This window comes from Bos indicus, chromosome 7 (assembly GCF_029378745.1).
Source record: "Bos indicus isolate NIAB-ARS_2022 breed Sahiwal x Tharparkar chromosome 7, NIAB-ARS_B.indTharparkar_mat_pri_1.0, whole genome shotgun sequence".
Classification (NCBI taxonomy): domain Eukaryota; kingdom Metazoa; phylum Chordata; class Mammalia; order Artiodactyla; family Bovidae; genus Bos; species Bos indicus.
Genome location: NC_091766.1, coordinates 50,405,155 through 50,411,595, shown reverse-complemented (window position 1 = coordinate 50,411,595; position 6,441 = coordinate 50,405,155).

Below are 6,441 nucleotides of genomic sequence, written 5' to 3'. Positions count from 1 at the left end.
TGGCTGCTGAGGGCTCATAGCTGACTTATGACCAGTCAATGGGGGTGGAGGTAGGGGTGAAGACCTGGACTCCTTATATCAATTTCTCCCTCTGCTTAATCTTGCTTCCCTTATAACTCGAAACTTAATGTTAGGAACACTCAACAATAAACCTTCAGCATACAAATCTCAGAGACTCTATTTCCTGGAGTACCCAACATGTGACAGCAATTCTATAGCTTTTAAAAATAATTGATATATTTTATTTAAGCCACAATGCAAAAAACACATGACTTCCTAGCCAGTTCCAGTACAAAAATCCATTCACTGGGACAGAACTCTCCAGGTGACCTAACAATGTCTAGAAGTACTGGATTCTTTTTGAATTGTTATTGTTACTCTGACTGAGAGGGGGACTTGGTTCAGTTCCTTATCATGCTGGACTAATTAGGTTAAGGACATGCTTTCATTCTAGGTAACTCAGTTGACATCTTCATTATAAGGCCACAAACTTCCCCCTGATTCTGGACAATGTTATGCAAATATGAGCTGTTAGTCCTAAGGAATTTATATGTGGGAGAGATGGGGTGAACTGGTATCAACAAGAGACTAAAAGCCTTTACCCTGAAATTGACATTGAAATACCACATTAGCCAAGTTGACTTTCCTGTTGTCAAATAAATACCCTTTTGGAAGAGGTTAAGGATGAATTCACTTCATGCTGAATTCTGCTCTCTAGCAAGCTATATTAGAGGGGTTTCTGCTGGAGAATCCTACTATTTATGTAAATACAGAACCCCACCTCTGACAGGAAATCCAAGTATAGCCTTTCCCTGCAGCTTCCCTGAGCCCATATTTCTTCCTTGATGTCTAGACAACAGGATGGTGGTCATTTTACTGGACGGCTTCCTCCCTATGCTAACATAGGACTCCAGGACTCCAAGGCAGGAACAGGTGGCAGGGGTGGGCTACTTGCTATGTGTTCTTCCCTTGCTTCTCCCTGCATCCAATGGGAGGTCAACTGAAAAGTCATCTCAGGAGCACAGGCTCTATCAAACAGAAGGATGATTTATTCAGTATCTTTCTTCCAGGGCTGGATGGAGCAGCATCTCAATCATATAGGGGACACAGCAAACCTCAGTATCACCAGCAAAAATTCACTACAGTTCAACAAATTTTTCTAAAAGTAGAGAAACTGATAGAAAATCTGAGGCTGATTCTAGGTGAAGTGGTTTAGCAGATGAATAGTTACTGCAGACCTCCCAGCCCAGGTCTTGAACACAATTTCCCAAAGCCAGGCTCCTGCTGCTGCTGCTGCTAAGTTGCTTCAGTCATGTCCTACTCTGTGCAACCCCATAGACGGCAGCCCACCAGGCTCCCCCGCCCCTGGGATTCTCCAGGCAAGAACACTGGAGTGGGTAGCCATTTCCTTCTCCAATGCAGGAAAGTGAAAAGTGAAAGTGAAGTCATTCAGTCGTGCCTGACCCTCAGCAACCCCATGGACTACAGCCTACCAGGCTCCTCCGCCCATGGGATTTTCCAGGCAAGGCAGGCTGGTACTACTCAATTCTATTGAATTTGCTAGGAAACATTGTGTGGCTATGCTCAGCATTTTCCCCCTTGATTTGTGGATGTCCTTTCTCATCTCTTTGAACTTCTTTCTGCACCTACCTCCCTTTCTTTGAGGTTCAAGTTTGAGGCCAAGTTCTTGTCCCTTATTTCCTTCCCAGGTGCTCTCACTCTTCCTGCTGATTACTTTCCCCAGCACCTCCATCCTGAGCCCTTTAAGCCCACAGTTTCCTCTTTTACCAAACAGAGATTGAATTTGACAGTGCGAATTATTTTTGTTGTGTAGTTGGCGTGCTTAAGCAAAAACTGGCACAGACGTGTTCTAAATGTTGAGGATTTGGAGTTCTAAGTTAGTCCTGGTGATATAGTCACAGAAAAATTCACCCAGAAGTGTTAATTGAAGTGTAAATGAGCTGATGGATATATTTGCATGGTAATATCTGAGAAAGTTGTATGCTAAACCATTTTTTACTGATCTAGAAGTCACCAAGCCATCTAGAAGTGGAGGAAGTGAGGTTTCAGAGGATAACGGGAAAGGTCATTGAGGTACCAGACATTTCCAAGAGGCCTCAGCTTCCCAAATCTTGTCCAGAATTCTTGAACCTGGACCCTACTCCTAGTTCAGTTCAGTTCAGCTCAGTCGCTCAGTCATGTCCAACTCTTTGTGACCCCATGGACTGCAGCACACCAGGTCTCCCTATCCATCACCAACTCCTGGAGCTTACTGAAACTCATGTCCATCGAATCGGTGATGCCATCCAACCATCTCATCCTCTGTCTTCCCCTTCTCCTTATGCCTTCAGTCTTTCCCAACATCTGGGTCTTTTCCAATGAGTCAGTTCTTCACATTAGGTGGCCCAAGTATTGGAGCTTCAGCTTCAACATCAGCCTTTCCAATGAATATTCAGGACTGATTTCCTTTAGGATTGACTGGTTTGATCTCCTTATAGTCCAAGGGACTCTCAAGAGTTCTTCTCCAACACCACAGTTCAAAAGCATAAATTCAGCACTCAGATTTCTTTATAATCCAACTCTCACATCCATACATGACTTATGGAAAAACCATAGCTTTGACTAGATGAACCTTTGTTGGCAAAGTGATGTCTCTGCTTTTTACTATGTTGTCTAGGTTAGTCATAGCTTTTCTTCCAAGGAGCAAACATCTTTTAATTTCATGGCTGCAGTCACCATCTGCAGTGATTTTGGAGCTCCCCAAAATAAAATCTCTCACTGTTTCCATTGTTCCCCCATCTATTTGCCATGAAGTGATGGGACCAGATGCCATGATCTTAGTTTTCTGAATGTTGAGTTTTAAGCCAACTTTTTCGCTCTCCTCTTTCACTTTCATCAAAAGGCTCTTTGCTTCTTCTTTATTTTCTGCCATAAGGGTGGTGTCATCTGTGTATCTGAGGTTAATGATATTCCCCCCAGCTATCTTGATTCTAGCTTGTGTTTCATCCAGCCTGGCATTTCACGTGATGTACTCTGCATGTAAGTGAAATAAGCAAGGTGACAATATACAGCCTTGAAGTACTCCTTTTCCTATTTGGAACCAGTCTGTTGTTTCATGTCCAGTTCTAACTGTTGCTTCCTGACCTGTATGCAGATTTCTCAACAGGCAGGTCAGGTGGTCTGGCACTCCCATCTCTTGAAGAATTTTCCACAGTTTGTTGTGATCCACACGGTCAAAGGGTTTGGCATAGTCAATAAAGCAGAAATAGATGTTTTTCTGGAACTCTCTTGCTTTTTCAATGATCCAATGGATGTTGGCAATTTGATCTCTGGCTCCTCTGCCTTTTCTAAAACCAGCTTGAACATCTGGAATTTTATGGTTCACGTACTGTTGAAGCCTGGCTTGGAGAATTTTGAGCATTACTTTACTAGCATGTGCTGCTGCTGCTGCTGCTGCTGCGTCACTTCAGTTGTGTCCGACTCTGTGCGACCCCATAGACGGCAGCCCACCAGGCTCCCCCGTCCCTGGGATTCTCCAGGCAAGACACTGGAGTGGGTTGCCATTCCCTTCTCCAATGCATGAAAGTGAAAAGTGAAAGTGAAGTCATTCAGTCGTGTCCAACTCTTAGTGACCCCATGGACTGAAGCCCACGAGGCTCCTCTGTCCATGGGATTTTCCAGGCAAGAGTACTGGAGTGGGGTGCCATTGCCTTCTCCGTACTGGCATGTGAGATGAGTGCAATTGCGTGCTAGTTTGAGCATTCTTTGGCATTGCCTTTCTTTGGGATTGGAATGAAAACTGACCTTTTCCAGTCCTGTGGCCACTGCTGAGTTTTCCAAATTTGCTGGCAAATTGAGTGTAGCACTTTCACAGCATCATCTTTTGGGATTTGAAATAGCTGAGCTGGAATTCCATCACCTCCACTAGCTTTGTTCATAGTGATGATTCCTAAGGCCCACTTGACTTCACATTCCAGGATGTCTGGCTCTAAATGAGGGATCATACCATTGTGGTTATCTGGGTAATGAAGATCTTTTTTGTATAGTTTTTCTGTGTATTCTTGCCACCTCTTCTTAATATCTTTTGCTTCTGTTAGGTCTATACCATTTCTGTCCTTTATTGTGCCCATCTTTGCATGAAATGTTCCCTTGATATCTCTAATTTTCTTGAAGAGATCTCTAGTCTTTCCTATTCTATTATTTTCCTCTATTTCTTTGCATTGATCACTGAGGAAGGCTTTCATATCTCTCCTTGATATTCTTTGGAACTCTGAATTAAAATGAGTATATCTTTCCTTTTCCCCTTTGCCTTTAGTTTCTATTCTTTCCTCAGCTATTTGTAAGACCTCCTCAGACAACCATTTTGCTTTCTGCATTTCTTCTTGGGGATGGTCTTGATCACTGCCTCTTGTACAATGTCACAAACCTCCATCTATAGTTCTTCAGGCACTCTATCACATCTAATCCCTTGAATCTATTTGTATAATATACTTCCACTGTATAATCATAAGGGATTTAACTTATGTCATACCTGAATGGTATAGTGGTTTTCCCTTCTTTCTTCAATTTAAGTCTGAATTTGGCAATAAGGAGTTCATGATCTGAGCCACAGTCAGCTCCCAGTCTTGTTTTTGCTGACTGCATAGAGCTTCTCCATCTTTGGCTGCAAAGAATATAATCAATCTGATTTCAGTACTGACCATCTGGTGATGTCCATGTTTAGAGTCTTCTTTTGTGTTGTTAGAAAAGGGTGTTTGCTATGACCAGTGAGTTCTCTTGGCAAAACTCCGTTAGTCTTTGACATGCTTCATTCTGTACTCCAAGGCCAAATTTTCCTGTTACTCCAGGTATCTCTTGACTTCCTACTTTTGCATTCCCGTCCCCTATAATGAAAAGGACATCTTTTTTGGGTGTTAGTTCTAGAAGGTGTTGTAGGTCTTCATATAACCGTTCAACTTCAGCTTCTTCAGCATTACTGGTCGAGGCATAGACTTGGATGTGATATTGAATGGTTTGCCTTGGAAACAAACAGAGATGATTGTGTCATTTTTGAGATTGCATTCAAGTACTGCATTTTGGACTCTTTTGTTGACTATGATGGCTACTTCATTTCTTCTAAGGGATTCTTGCCCACAATAGTAGATATAATGGTCATCTGAGTTAAATTCACCAAATCCATTCCATTTTAGTTCATTGATTCCTAAAATGTTGATGTTCACTCTTGCCATCTCCTGTTTGACCACTTCCAATTTGCCTTGATTCATGGACCTAACATTCCAGGTTCCTATGCAATATTGCTCTTTGGAGCATCGGACTTTACTTCTGTCACCAGTCATATCCACAACTAGGTGTTGTTTTTGCTTTGGCTCTGTCTCTTCATTCTTTCTGGAGTTATTTCTCCACTGATCTCCAGTAGCATATTGGGCACCTACCAACATGGGGAGTTCATCTTTCAGTGTCCTGTCTTTTTGCCTTTTCATGCTATTTATGGTGTTCTCAGGAGAAGGCAATGGCACCCCACTCCAGTACTCTTGCCTGGAAAATCCCATGGATGGAGGAGCCTGGTAGGCTGCAGTCCATGGGGTCGCTGAGGGTCAGACACAACTGAGCGACTTCACTTTCACTTTTCACTTTCATGCATTGGAGAAGGAAATGGCAACCCACTCCAGTGTTCTTGCCTGGAGAATCCCAGGGGCGGGGGAGCCTGGTGGGCTGCCGTCTATGGGGTCACACAGAGTCGGACATGACTGAAGCAACTTAGCAGCAGCAGCAGCATGGTGTTCTCAAGGCAAGAATACTGAAGTGGCTTGCCATTCCCTTGTCCAGTGGACCACGTTTTGTCAGAACTCTCCACCATGACCCGTCCATCTTGGGAGGCCCTACACGGCATGGCTCAAAGTTTCACTGAGTTAGACAAGGCTGTGGTCAATGTGATCAGTTTGGTTAGTAGTCTGTGACCCTACTCCTAAGTAGCCCCATAATTCATAGCACTCTTCTCAATCCAATTTCTCCCATATAATGCTCTAGCATGCCCACTCTCAACCAGATACCTCTGACTTCATGGTATTCTGACATCTTTGACTCTAGTTCAGTGTTCCTGGACTTCAAGACATATTCCACCTTTCCCTGTTCATCTTCTAGAGTAGTCTGTCTAGCCTCCCTAAACCAAATAAGCTTCCTTTAACCACCTAAAGGATGTCCCTGATCAGACCCCTTGTCTGAAGAGCACAAGTGGCTTCTTCAGGACCCAGCCTTCTGTGTACACACTGATGTTCATGTATCCCAGGGCCATGACTGCAGGGAAGGGATGGAACTGCTTACAACTGAAGGCATTTACCCTTTCAGTTTGTGTCTAGGGCTGTATATCTCCCCACTCCACCCCAACTACCTAAGTAGCTGTTATTTGATATCATAGTTGACATAACTTATTTGGTCTTTGTG